The sequence below is a fragment of the Plectropomus leopardus genome, chromosome 2 (genome assembly GCF_008729295.1).
Source record: "Plectropomus leopardus isolate mb chromosome 2, YSFRI_Pleo_2.0, whole genome shotgun sequence".
Lineage (NCBI taxonomy): Eukaryota > Metazoa > Chordata > Actinopteri > Perciformes > Serranidae > Plectropomus > Plectropomus leopardus.
Genome location: NC_056464.1, coordinates 15,524,161 through 15,539,207, shown reverse-complemented (window position 1 = coordinate 15,539,207; position 15,047 = coordinate 15,524,161). Strand labels below are relative to the sequence as shown.

The 15,047-nt window shown below is 42.3% G+C and overlaps 1 protein-coding gene across 2 annotated transcripts in view; it reads left to right on the top strand.

Annotated features, from left to right (window-relative positions):
• The window catches only part of prickle2b (prickle homolog 2b), a 102,524-nt gene that overhangs the window by 68,091 nt on the left and 19,386 nt on the right, over positions 1 to 15,047 (top strand). Inside the window, exon 1 of one of the 2 annotated variants that reach the window (XM_042502529.1) lies at positions 12,246 to 12,713. The exons of the other annotated variant lie outside the window; for it this stretch is intronic. The gene's annotated coding sequence lies outside the window, so the exon portion shown is untranslated. Of the gene's footprint in view, positions 1 to 12,245; positions 12,714 to 15,047 lie in introns of those variants that run through there. 2 annotated transcript variants of the gene reach the window in all.

The following is a 15,047-nucleotide window of genomic DNA, read 5'->3' as shown; positions in this document are numbered from 1 at the left end:
GGCTGGAAGCCTGCTATTGGCCATATTGACTCAGGACTTGGGGGGTTTAGGCCTGGTGAGACCAGTAATAGGCAGGTTGAAGTTCTGTGTTTAGGGGACTTCCCACTAGTAGGTGAACTACTGGGGTTGCTAGCTAAGTAATGCTATGTACTGTACAGTGTCCTTAAAACATTCTGACACAGTAGATGTTTTCCAGAGCTAATAAGCTCCAACTGTCGGCTGAAAAGTTAGTTAGCTCAGTTGGTAATGGGACAATATTTATTCTAGTGGTGTCTACACAGATCATTGGTCCAATGGCCCAAAATTCTGTAGACCCAGTAGTCCGAAAATGTCCATTCTGACTGAAAGCCCATTTGTCCAACAGCTTATTATCCCAAGAACAAACACCCATTGCTCCAAAGTCCAATTTCTCTGAAAAATTACACTCCCTGAAGTACCGTGTAGTTAGACAAGCTAATTGTCAGAAAAATGTATTCACAGTGTATTTCATTGTAAACATGAATATGTTACATTTATAACAATACTGTGGTGAATGTCTGGTTGTATGACACCAAAATGATTTGCTTATGGTAACAGAAAAATCTGGATCTGTGGCTCAAACGTGTCTGGGTATCTAAAACTAACTGCAGGGAGTGGTTTGTTTGTTTTTTTGTTGTTTTTTTTTTTAGAGAAAAGGACTTCAGAGCAATGGGTGTTTGTTTTGGGGATAAGGGGGTGTTAGAGAATTACTTCTGCTCAATGAAACAATTTTTGGACTGACAGGTCTTTGTAATTTGGGGCCAAAGGAACAATGGCATTGCATTGTTTAGACATAGGCTAAGACATAATAATGGGAAAAGAAATTTCAGGTGCAACACAAAAATTCTTAAAATTCTGCCCATTTATTGGCTAATGCTGTCACAGCAGCCTTTTGTCAGGTACTCTACTGATCTGATCCATCATGCACGCTAAACAGTAACCTCCACATGTGCCACTGCGTGGTTTACATACAATGGGAGGTGAAACAGCAATTACACAGATCCATAGGTCAAATCCAGAGAATGCATTAATGTATTGGCATGTAGCTTGGCTGCAGATGGATGGGCTTGGTGTTACCGCATCCACTCCCTCCCTCCTTATTGTTTCCCTCTCAAGCTTGGTCTCACAAGCCCTCCTGCTTTTCACACTCCCTTTTACATTTCCCTCTCTCCTCTGTCTGTCACCCATTGATGTTGCTTTTATGATCTGTTTTTATGATCTCTCTCTCCCTCTGCGTCTTTCTTTCTAAGCTAACCTCTTGGTGTACTGCGGGGAGGGGATAGCGGACTGAGTGTGATTCATTCTGACGCCAGCATCAGTCTTGTGGCTGGCACAGTCTTGGCATGCAAATACACGCTGACACACACTCACACACAGCCTTTCCTGTCCAGAGTTTACTCTAGTGGCTGGTACGCTGCCCCAGATACCAGAGAGAGGAGCCAGAGCAGGCACCAAACACACTTGAGCTTCAATGCTGTGATGTGATTAGACATGGAGGATACCGCCTTTTCACAGATTAGTATGCCACTCTCTGTTGTGCTACCCAGAGCTGTTGTGAAAACAGTAGCTCGTAAAGACACTGATATGATTGTTTGGTTTTGTGTCTGTGTGTCGTATATGTGTTTTTTGTCACACAAGTGCCCAGTGCGTGACTGCGGAGCATCGTGTGTTTGCACATCTCTCTGCATGTTTCTGTCTGGCCACAATGTGTGTTTATGTGGAGACATGTGGAGCCCAGCAAGAGAGGCGAGAAGAATGATACACAGTGATTAGCAGCTCCATGCTTCAGGAGCCACAGGGTTGGTTTTTTTTTCTTTCTGTTCATGAAATAGCTTCATGTCAGTGAGCATGTGTGAACATTTTGAAGGGAACTGATGCTGATGATCACTTATTTGTCATCCTTTTAACTCAAACCAGGCTTTGGCTGCTACTTCTCCTGTGGTCCTTTACGTGTTCATGCCTCACACAGGTTGGAATTTGATGAAAAAAAAAACAGTGACATTAAATCCGCTTTATTGTTAGTTTGACAGTTTGATCATGACGATGAATGGCGTGTTTATGGCCATTGACGCTTGTGCTGCTAATTCAGAGCCACCCACACATAAACGCTGAAAGCTGAAAGAGCAAGAGCTTTAGATAAAAGGCTTTTAATACGACCTGGACACAGATAAGCGCAGCTCTTTGTGAACATGTTTGTGTATATTATGTCTTCTAATTTCATGTGTATATGTGTGTCTCCTTAGTGTGTGTCTTTGCTCTCATGTCTGAATATTTGGCAGCCTTTCATATTCCTCGTTGCTCCTCCAGTCCGTCTGCGCCTTTTTGAACAGTGGTCTCATTGATGCTCAGGTCTTCTTATCCTTTGCTCTTGCCACGGACAGTTTTAACCGATCCCACACTAACCTTACTGTTCCCCGTGTGTGTATGTGTGTCCGCTTAGAGTTCCATGAGCATACAATTTCATGCGTTCCTGCTCTCACATTTGTGTGTGCATGCTACGCAGCAGAGGTGTCTGTATGTTTTCTGCCTGAGCATATGTGAATGTGTGAGGGGCAGGCTGTGATGTCATATGTGGTTCAGCAGAAGGACATAATTGTGTCTGGAGCTCCACAGGTGGTGCAAGAGGTCTGTTTTCAGCCTCCTTGTCCCCGAGTGGCGTAGCACAGAGACCCGTCTGTTGCCCCAAAGAACCGGAGGAGCGCCAGGAGCCCGTGGGGCGAATAAATACGCTGTGAAAAGCGTGTTAAGAGAGGTGTGAAAGAAATCGCAGGCTGAGACACTAGGTTTTGTGTGGAACAGCTCCCTCCCCCTTGCCTCTGCAGTACACATGCTCTCTCTTTCTTTCTCTCTCTCTTGCACACACACTTTTCCTTTCACACACACCTCACATGGAGGTTCACAGTTCAAATAAACAGCGGTTCAAGCAGCGGAGCCGGTCTGGTGTAAACAGCAGTGGGCCGAGGTGATTTAGTTTCTCTCAGGGCACTGCTCTCTCTTTGCTTCCTAATGGGCCATGCTTTAAATGGGGAACATAGGTGAGCAGCAGTAAGTGACAAATTAAGTGGGTGAAGAAAAAGCTACAGATTGATAAAGACTCCGATGTGACTACCTTGTGAAAAAGTTTGCTTAGATCTGGTAGTCAAGACAAGCCTACTGTACTTTATAAAAGGTATATTGAGTGACTGTAAGTCTTTGCTCGGAAATGTGCTCACTCTGAAAGTTTGACCTCGGTTTGATAAAAGTTGTTTAATGGAATGTGTCTGCGTGTGCAGATCGCTCAATATGACTCATTCCTCCTCCCGTGCTTTCTCTGCAGTCTTGTCTGTCCTTGTGTGTGTAGTATATGCGTGTCTGCTGCCTACAGCTCTGGGCAGTGATCAGTCAATAAAGCCCTGGGTTCACCATCTCTATCAGCCCGTGATGAAATACACCGCCAGGCTGTCACGTCCTGGAAACGGCAATTTCTCCTCAAATCCATAATCTCCACAGGCCTTCAAGATCATGTGGGGAGAGGGCTGTGGTGGCCTTATTGACATGGACGTGTTGTGTTGTGTATGTGCCATCGATTCATCATGCATCCTCCTTTGTTAGGGTAAACAGTGTAACAAGATGAAATAGGGGAGAAATCAAATTGCATAAACCTGACTGAGAGGAATCATTTCAAGATGAAACCCTGCTATTGCATCAAATGCGATCTCTGAGGAAACTCTGTAGGCTTCCCGAATATGTTCCCTGTGGTTTTACCAGTCTATTAGCTTAAGTGACTTAGTTTTTTTTGCTTAGTCTGAATCCGATTTGAGTTTAATCTCCTTGTTTTTCTTTCGGATACAGCTGTTCATTAAGTAGACACATGACATCATCCAGAGATTATCTCTGTCTTCCTCAAACAGCTCATTTACTTTCTTTCTCCAATAGCCTGCTGTATATGAACACAATCACACCATGAGATGTATATCGGTTCAGATGCTCTGAGCTGGATTATTGTGGTGAGAAAGGGCAAATTGAAGTAAAGAGAGGAAAAGCTGTCCCCTTTCCCCCTCCCAGTTACATATAGCATTGAGTATACTGTCTGGGTACTATTATATATGTCTACATAGAGCCCCCTTTTCCACTGTGCAAAAATGCCATTAACACCTGCTAACATCTGGCTTTTTTATTCAAAGGGAAAAGTTACAAACGGCATACACTCCCAGGATAAATGACTCTGCAGTAGTCACAGGTATTTATCAGCTTCAATAGGCAGTAATGGAAATACAACACCTATGTGTGGCACAATGGAATGAGAGACTGCCACAAAATACCATCCATGTCTGTCCATGCATGCTTGAACATTGTTCCAAATTTCATCTAGTTTGAAAGAGAGACTAAGTAAGGAGGTATAAAAAAAAGAAGTAACCACTGTAACATTTTCACATGGTGCTTTATACTGAGATACACCGGAAGAAAAAAAACCAAAACACAAAGGCATACTCTTCTACTACTTCTGGTCTACTGGCAATAGGAAAGCGGTGTTTCACCTATTTTTAAGGGGGTGATCAGTATTATAAACACCCTCTGTTAGATGACGCCACCTGTGAGGGCAGGAAAGCAACAACAAAGCAGCATTTTCTGAAATATAGAAAGGCACTAAAAAATGTCTTAATTAGCTAATTACTGAAAGAAAAGTTTTACATGAACACAACATAAAGTTTAATAAAAGTTATTATTTTGTAACAAGAGATTATTATATTATTGTCTTTGCTCTTCTCACTGATTTGCAGTGGGCGGGGCTCAGCTAGAAAAACTTGATGTCGCATACTTTCATTCACCGATCAGGATTTAGCGAAATTTCATTCTACTCAGAATCTAATGACAGCATGGTGTTTGCTCACATTGCCAGGGTGCTGTCAATCAAGTCTTATCAAAACAGTATTGATTAAGCAGAATTTACAATATTTAACTCTTTTAACACTCTTCAAACTTTAGCTTGCTGGTTATTTATTGAATATGTAGTGTTATAGAGATGTACTCAAGATTTCGAAACCAACTTTTCATGGACCAATTGTTTAAACATTACAGGTGTTTAAAAAGAAGATCCAGAGGTTACATTTTTATTTTTTTATTTTTATGTCTTTACAAGCCCTATATTCTGTGTATCCTGTATAGTTAGCCTGTGTCTGTATTATAGATCAGTCTTCATGCGTGTGTGTATTGTTATAAAGCCAAATCGCCCTTCAAGTTTTAGCTGCTAATTAAATTCTCCTCATGCAAAGATTGAAATGCTTTGAACAATGCTCTGCCGCTCTTCCCACCACAAACATGTTGCTACTTGCAACCACTCTGAAGGCACAACATAAATAGGCCAGTGGAACCTGAGGCTGTGCTCATAATTGACTATCATGACTCGTGTTTTTTGTTGCCATTAATTACTTTACTCAAAGCCACACACAAAAACACAGACTGGTTTTATGATGGGAAACTCATGCGTCCAGTTGTTGTGTTGAAAGAATATTTTTCCATCCAGTAGGACTGTGTTGATAACAAACTGCAATCCAAATTTATGGTGTAGTTTTACACAAACACAGCACCCTGCTCATGTATATTTTTCTAGTTTGTTCAAGAGCCGATCGAATGCCTTCAGGACAAACTCTGTTTGATGGACTGATCCTGTCTGTCGCTGCACTACCCACAAGTCCTCTAAAGTTAAATATTTAAACGGTGCATAGCTGAGTGTTGGGGTTTATTTAACTGAAAGTTTGGGCTTAAACCATTATGGCAGAACTCTGGAGAAAGTGGAGTTCAAACCTCCCCCTTGGCGGAGAATATTTTTTGCAAAGGCTATTTTTTACAGGCTATGTTTACATCGCTAAGGCAAAGACTTTCTGCAGTCTCCTCATTCTTCACCTTTCAGTCCCACGTTTCTCTTCTCATCTTACAGAACTCTTTTCTGTCTTTTTCTTTTATCTCATGTTATCTCCAGATTTAAAATTCATGGCCAAAAACCTGCCAAGGCTTTTCTCTAGAGGCTTACCAGCCAAGTACACATTCAACATGTTTCTTTTGTTGCACTTTTTCACCCCAACTGGATGTATTGGTTTTACCTGTCTTTTTTTTTTTTTACAAAGAACAACACACGCAAATCCTCAAACTCCACATAAAGGCTTTTGTTTCGACCTGCCTTCTGAAAATAAGTGGTAAGATCATATATCAAGACTGCAGCAGCCACCCCGCAATTGTTGTCCTGCTAACGAGTATGCTAATATTCATTATTAATGATGATACATGTGGTCAGTCGGCATGTGAGTCTGGCCACGGGCGAGGGCTGCGAGATTATTTGTTACGGAGAAAGCACCAGAAATAAAAAATCAGAAGCGCTGATGGAGTGATGTAGTGAATGAAACAAAAACCGCAATGAGAGGGAGAGAGAGTCAGCAAATCAGTATCAACACCTACACCACTCATCTGGGTCATGATGAGAAGGTGAGGAAGAGGAACATCAGTGGAGGCTGAATGAGAGAGTTGAGTCAGAGAAATGTGCTGCAGGGTGCTGAATGTGGGAGGTTCGGAGGTGGGTGGTTCATTCATGGAGCCACAAGATCGTTCTGCATCAGAGCTGTGGCTTTATGTGTTGCTGTGAGAGAAATGAGAGATTATTGTGCATCACCTCACATAATTTAAAAAAAAAGAAAAAAAAAATTACTTTTCAGCACAGATGGGAGGGTTGAGCACTTAGAAAGCTCTCTCGAATATCTTTGTAGAGCTAATGCACAAACACAGGAATTATAATTGTGTCAAAGCTCATTTTTCACTGTCTCTTTTTTGCCATTTCTTATATCCCAATGTGTCTACAACAGTATGTCTTTACTTTCTGAAACAGTTTCTCCCTCTTCATTTTTTTTTTTTAAATGGGAGCATGACCTAGTTATGTTTTGAATCAGAATCCACATGTACAGTACGTCTGAGAAAAGTTCATTGACAAACCGCTGTTGTTGGGCACAGCATGCTGGAAATTGAGCTGCGTTGCCCTGGAGAGCGCTGTCTACAGTGGAGATGGATGGTCTAATGGATAGACGAAGGTGGAGGGCTTGGAGTGTGTTTTTCCTCTCTGCTGAAGAGCCCTTGTGTAAGTGGGCTAGGAGGGGCAAAAAATAGCTCCATTCCCCTTGAGGAGTCACTCCACAAGGTCACCTCCTTGCCCTGGGCCTATATGCGTGAAACTGAGTGTCCATACCTTTTCTTTCTTCCCCCTTCTCTCTCTCTCTTTCTTTTTGGCTGTCTCCCTCTGTTTTCCGCTCTGTGACTTAATGGCTTACCCAGGCCTCTGCACCAGCAAGGACTCTGCAGCAAGAGTTGAGTTTGTGTGCTAACGAACCCCGAAGCTAATTAGAATTTAAGCCAAGCTGGCTACTCTCCTCATTTCCTCGCCATTTCCCTCCCTTTAGACAAATACAATTTCACCCCTCAACCCACGCAGAATTAATCCAGTTAATGTTCAACACGGGATGAATAATGGCCACTTATCTGCTGGGAACATTGGTTCAGAGGGGCTCTTGGGTGGAGGACCCATAGTGAGCCCCCAGTATCATGTCACACTAAATCCGTTTCCTGGGCAGAGTAATTGGGCCAAAGTACTACTAGTTCATAGCAGGGGTGAGGTCAGAGTGTCTTCAGAGTGACACTGCTCTCACTGAGTGGGTAGAAAAACTACCTTTATCCAAACTGTTTCCTCTCCTTGTGACTGAATGTGTGTTCACATGAGTCATTACATCCTTAATGTAGCAGAAGGACAGCTATCCAACAGCAGGTAAACAAAGAAAATTTACCAGGATTATCTGCAGAGGTTGGCAACAATGTCTCCAATGTGCCATTCACTGAAGCACAGAATCCAACACTTAAAGATTAACTTCACGCTGCTCCAGGTGTTCTTTTACTAGAAGTTGTCCAATCACGTCGAAAGACAAAAGAGTTCATAGCCGTTTGGAAGACTTGATGCCAAGGCAAAAATCTTGATTTCAGGTGACAGCTGAGACAGGATTGACTATTCAACTGTTGTTCATGGTGCACTCTGTTATATACAAGTGAGAGAGACAGTTTTGCAAAGAATGAGGGAGAGCCGAGAGAGAGAAAACAGTTGAAGACATGCTTTTTTCTCCCCAACCCAAACTTCCACAGCCAGAAAGCTGTACAAAAGATGGCTGTAGAGCATACTGTATAAAAGAAGTAGACATAGCCACTGTGGTGACACCCATTGGCTAGTGGACTTCTGTTTTGAATCCTCAAGTTTGGCATTTTGGTCGTTGCCATCTTGTTTTGTTTTCTTTTTTGGAGCCAGGTGGTGCTGGCTGAGAACCTGAGTACTTGTCAATTACAAGGTAGCGACACCCTAAAGCATACCTGCTTTATAATTTATTTTACTCTAAATTGGACCTTAATTTACAAAATGGATATTATGCTGTATTGAAGAAGACTTGAAATTGGCAATTCAGACCATAAACTCCTCAGGAAAATATTTAATGTTGTAATAAATCAAGTGAGAAGTCAATCCAGTCTCACTTTAAATTTGTAAAATACAGACCATAGCTGTATCAAGACTTCATGAGTAGGCTCATTGGTATGTGTGGCCGGACTTCAGCTGACAACACCCTCGCACCATAGTACCCCTAATTGTCTTTATTAGGTTAAGTTTTTTAACATTCTTCAGTTGTTAACAATCAGCTTTGTGTTTCTGGAGGCATAATCTTTTGTACATCTTCAGCTTCTTTATAATGTATTTTTTATTCCCAGAGCTCTAATCGTAGTTTTACAATTAGTTTTGGTCATTTTTTGTCTCCAATCAAACCTAAAAAATGTGTTGCTGCTCTCTATCTGTCTCATTGCTGGTCTGGTTTCTGAGGAATGATATTGTGTGATTATACTACCTTGCCCTCAAAATTATAGCCGCCTCAGTTCTAGATCAGTTGGTTTAAGGGGCTACAACACAGTTCAGTAGCCAGCCGGAGATCTCATTCTGGGCGGTGTAAATACTCAAAGTAGTCAGAAATTTGCTTAAGAAAACTTCTACAGCAGTGGGATAAAAAAGCTACATGAGAGAGGAAGCTGGTTCTCTCCCTCCCTCCCTCCCTCCCTCCCAACATGTCCGAGCTATCAGCTGTTGGGGTGAGTCCCAGCTGCCTCGTGTGTTGACTCTAGAGTGATAGCCATCAGCATTTGCCACATGAAAGGAGAGGAGACTGGTGTTCCTAAAAAAGCAGATGAGAAATAAAGATGAGGAGGCCATGTTGGGATGTTGGCTACATTTCAAATCGAGATAAAGGCATTGATTTATCAGGAGTGTTTTTCTGACCATATCATGCAGTATATAAATCAGTTCCTTTCCTGGTAAGATATGAATAATGCTCTTGTAGGATAAGATCCTTTGAGGCACTACAACTTTCTTGCATACTTCAGATACAGCTCCCGGCCCTGGGGAGCATGTATTTACAATATCGCTCATCCTGTCCTTTGATAGAGACAAAAACCTCAATATGCTTATGCGTGCTTAGGAAGGGAGTAAACCTGTTTGGCTCACTGTCTAAAATTACCAAGCTGAGGCTCTTGGTGCATGCCATGAGCCCATGCAGGCAATGCTATCTGTGGTATGTCCCCCACACTGGCCCCTATGCTTTTATTCAGTCCTCTCGTAGCATTTAAAACAGCTCACTACAGGTCGAGGAACAGTTTATTGGGGAAAAGGGAATGAGTTATTGAGGTAAACGGCTGGCCCCAAACCAGCTGACCCATTCTGTGGTCGCTCTGAGCAGAGGACACTGTCACTTAGGGCTGCTCATAAAATCTTGTGGATAGGCCGTAAGTACAGCCTGAGCTGTAATTGATATTCTTGTGTTTGTAAAGGGGCTGCGATTATATGTTCTTATATATGAGACTAAGTCATAGCGAGAGTCGCCCCGCCACGTGTGAGAGGAGAATCGAGGGCAGAAAGACGGCTTTCAGGAGAGAGAAAAGCAGAGCTATAGATTGACTCAAGGGAAGCCAAAGGAGCAGTTCCTAAAAGGAGAAAAGAGACCGCAGTACTGTCCTTAAAAACCAAGGAAGTCATTCAGAGCTGCTGGCTGTTTTGAGGCGCAAAGGCAAAGTTCCTCCTTGTGCAGCTTTGCATATGTTATTTCAAAGCAAGCGTTTTTATATTGCTCTCTGCATTTTTTACTTGTGTTTGGCCAACAGGCAGCAGCAAGGCACTTTGGGAAAAAATATACACAAATCTTGATTTAATTACTCTCTAACCCACTTCCATCCATCCTCTAAGTTGCCTTTTGAAATCTTCCACGAATCTGTTCAGCTTTGATCGCCAGAAAACTTTTGGCTGTTTCTCCTTTTTCCTTGACACATTTTGCGTTACACAAATGAGGAGCATTGGTGGGATGTTGTTTAACACTCCTACCACTCATTGTGGGAAGAGGAGACAAGAAATAGCAATATTGTCATGTGAGTGTTTGTGAAATGAAAAAAAGAACCAAAATAGCTGAGATGGCGTCATTCTGTTAGGAAGCAAACTGCTGTTCATGATGTTGCCAATAGCTGAGATGACTGGCGCCACGTGTTGATCGCATACAGTCCCCCGTTTTAATTTTACTCATGACCGAATGTATCTGGGTCAGTTGTATTTTTATTTTCATATCAGTGTAGGAAATAAACTTAGTTCATAAAACACACTTCAAACCAAAAGTGGCAAAATGCTCTACATGTGACTATAAAGCATTTTATACTTTAGTCTACTGTGTCCCTAGTTAATGAATCTATGGCAAACAACTTTGTCTAAAATAATAACAGACCCAATAAGTGCACTGTGCAGTATTAAAAATAGGCTGTAGAGTTTTAAGATCCCTCTAAATTGGCTTTACATTTGTTTTTGATTCAGTGGATTTTCATTGGTCTGTAAGCCTTTTGTCCTCTCCTTATGTTAAACAGCACCGTTTTGTTTACAGGGGCTTACCTCCCTATTTCCCCCATTTCCCCATGCAGGTCAGCGCCCTGCAGCTCCTCTCTCCCCTCCCTCTCTCCCTCCTCTTGTCGCGGGCCAGTTGATTCAGGGAAGTGGTTTAATTCACATGCAAATCTCGCCAGAACACCAACCATTCACGCTGCTAATTACAGCAATGCTGGCGACGCTGACTTGCTGACATCACACCGGGATATTAGCATGCAGGGAGGAGAGAGTGTGTGTGTGTGTGTGTGTGTGTGTGTGTGTGTGTGTGTGTGTGTGTGTGTGTGTTGTGTGTGTGTGTGTGTGTGTGTGTGTGTGTGTGTGTGTGTGTGTGTGTGTGAAGTTAACCAGAGAAGGTCCTCAAGATCGGAAGTAAGTGACTTTGCCTGAAAACAAAAGCTTTGTAGTTACAGAAATAAACAGAAGCCAATGGCGACATGGAAGGAAACAAAATCATAGCTTTATGTATCTGTGGCTATTACAGAATATATCTAGACTTTCATGGTTAAGACGCATATTGAATAAATATGCAGTTTGACCAAGAGAAAAAATCAAAAGCCTTTTTCTAATTAATTTCTTAGCGTGGAAATTCATTCATGAATTCAGAAACGGTAGGTTGATTAAAAAATAAATAAGTAAATAAAATCTAAATAAAAGGTCCACTTAGTCTTTTTCCCCATATCTTTCAACCAAATGTCATGATTATCCTCAGTGGACTGAGTGTGCTTAATTGTTAGTGTGCGATTTCCTTTTGCAGCACTTCCCTTTTGCATTCTATATTTTAAGTTGGTCCAAAAAAAAGACCTCTTAATAATATCTAGAGCCTATATGACTGCAGTTACATGACATAAATACATAGGCTGTGTAGATGTATGGCGTTTAAAAAAAGACTAGCTAATTTGGCTGATTAAATTGTTCATAAAACTGTTCAACTAAGCCAAATTTCTGTAGCTGCTGGCTTCTTAATTAACATAAGCATTTATAAGTTTTCTGTTGCATTGCAGTTAAAGTAAAAGGAAAACACTGTGTTCATGTTGTAATTAAATGGTTAGAAACTTGTTGCACTTTGGCGTATTGCTCAAAATATTGCACTTAATTTGGCATAGGCCTATTTGGGGTTTTTTAAATTATTGTCCCAAACCTATGGTCCTAAGCATTTGACATGGTGCTTTTAATATGAAAGTGCCAACCGGAAGTGATGATGTGATGTGTGCGCACTTGACAGGGGGAAAGGATTAAAGCGCTGTTATTCAGTGGGTCAGTCAGCAGCAAGAGGAGCAGCTCCGGAGCTCCGTGCCTTTACGCAGCGAAAGTCCGCGCGGATCTTCACTCAGAGCCTCCAGCAGCAACTCCGCTTCCGAGGAAGACTTCTGACTTATCATTTGGATTTCAAATATTTCCGCGGAGTCTGCGCTCTTGTTTGGATCTGTAAACGGGGATCTGACTTTACGCACTTTAAGTTGGCTCCTCGCTTTCTCCTCATTTGCTGAGCTCCTGAGTGTGTTTGCGGAGAGCAGGGGGTTGACAAAAGGCTTTTAAACGGAGGGGGTAGATGTAGCAGAGGGGTGCGGACACCACGCAGCGGGTGAGAGCGCGGTGTTTTCGTGGCAAAGCTTGGGCGCTGGAAGTTGTGTGTCACATTGTGCAATGAGGAAGACGTGTTTTAAAACCCGCACCGCCGCAACCAGCGCCGAGGTCAGAGCCATGGTTCCTCTCCGCCGCAGTTTGTGAGAAGGTAAGCAGCTGATTATTGATCCTGTTTATGTTGCGTCGGAGCCGTTTTGTCGCGCGACGGACCATCCATGTTGGGGCTTTAAATGCGTAATGGAAAAGAGATTTGAAGCTTTCTGCACGAAATCCAGTTTGTTTTCTGTCTTAAACCTCTGAGAAATGTGTGCGTAAAGTGATCAAAGGACTATATACTGGAGCCAGTGGTCTCGTTTTCAGCGTCCTCAGTATTCAGACTGAAATCTTCACTGTGCGCATTCATGACTGAAAGCGGGTGTTATTTGGATGTAAATAAAACCCAAAGCGCTGAGTCGTCGGACTCTCACTGTAGCTCTCTTTATAGACGTGTTCTCAGCGGTTTATATCCCCCACCCAACCCCCTGTGGCGCAATGGTCAAGCTACTGTGCGTTTTCTAGCCAGAAAGTCTTTGTTGCTCCGAAACTGCGCTAAATGGCTTCGTAAACACATAAATAAGTAGGCCTCCGTAGTATATTTCATTTGTTTACCCTCCTAATCAACTTGCTTCATAATTCATCTCCAGTCAAGTGTCACTATGTTGTTGTTATTATGTCACTCTTCCTCGTTAAAAAGCAGTAATTATTTCATGGACTTTGCTGCAAACTGCACTGGAAACAAGTGGTATAATTTTCATAGCTCCGTGGCAGAACATTATAAAACTCAATGCAGCCTAATTGAACCATTTAGATGGCTACTTTTCAGTGGCGTAAAGGGTCACTGGATTAGCACATGAATGGAGTGACTGGGGGATAATGAATGATGTGGCTTCAGCAGCTGGCTGCATTATCATCAGGCTCCTTGGGTCTGAGAGCAGTCCAAACATTAACTGAACTGACAGGAGCCCAAACAGCAAGTCAACATAATTTCTGACATCCTCAACTGCCTCTGGGGGAAAAAAATCAGCCCAGTAGTGGTTGCTGGTTTCTCCACTGACAAGAAAGAAAAGTCGGCATCATATAAAAATAAAGTTCCTCGAAGCACTCACAGAATTCTGAGACATTTTCTACTAAAATGTATCACACGCCAGTAGAGCAACGCCTCTTAATGCTTAAGTTGATGGTTAAAAATTCACTGATGATTTGGCACTACTGCCTGGTTGTCTTGGCCTCAGTCCGTACTGAGGTTGTCTTGGAAGCCTGGCCCCTCCATGACTCCCCAGTGTTCCCATTCAAAGTAGTGTCGCTTTATGGAACAAGTCAACACTGAATGAATAAGTAATGTGATCCAGTCTCGAGTATAGCGTGGCTGCAGCTGAAAAGCGTCCTAGTCTGATGTTACATATAAATACCTCTCTCTCCTTTTTGCTCCCCACTTCCAGCACAAGTCCTGTATTCAGTTCTTAGAAAGAGAGATAATATGGGAAGCTATGATACGCTTTACTTTTTAATGACCTTACTGCACTTCCATAAAGTTTTACTGGCACACAAGAGAGGTTAAATAATGAGTGACTGAAACTGAAGCAGCAGCAATCGAGATATACCAACTTTTTTTAGCATCAAGTATGGGTTAAGTTCCAAAAATATTGGCTCCTACATTTCCCATTATACAACTCACTAGCATCTATGATTAGATCTCCTAAATGCCCACGTCTCTTTGACTCCACTCCAGTTTGTATTACTGGCTTTCTGTTTTAAAAGAAATGCAAGTTTTAAGTCCAATTGGAGTTCATGTGCACCATTGCTGGAGTTGTTGTACTTCAGTCAAAATGTAGGTTAAAATGCCTATATGTTTCTGTCCTCTACAGTAAAGGACTACATCATCAGGTTGAGGCTTTTGGACCAGAGGTCAGCTGAAAAGAGAGCCGCGCTCTGTAGTTTGTTATGACAGGTGGATGCAGGCCTAATCGCTAACCTTTGCAACACACCGCATCTGGTTCTTACTAATTGGCCGCAAATGGAAAATGTCTTTGTTGAGCCTGATCCTCGAGTCATGTTTAACTGTGATTAGCTACTATTGGCTCTAAAGTCATCATGCAATCTAGTTCAGGTACAAAGACTTTGTGTGCTTGTATATATTAGTCATTTATAAAAGCAGGGTTAATCGTTGAAGACCCCGAAAATTTGCTTCAAAACGCTGAACGGATATGTTAGATTCACCAAACATAAAGGTTGTTACAGAGACAAGCGCCTGTCCTCCTCTTCCCCAAAACTTCTTCCAGAGAAAACAAAAGCCGAAGGAGGAAAAAAGAAGACGAGACTTGGCTGCTGTGTGCTCCCAGCTGCTCTTTTCTCTGTGCTCTCCTCTCTTGTCATCTAACCTCAGCTTTCGCTCAGAGCTGCCATTTAACGATGGGATTTTAATCTGACCATCTAGAGTGATGCC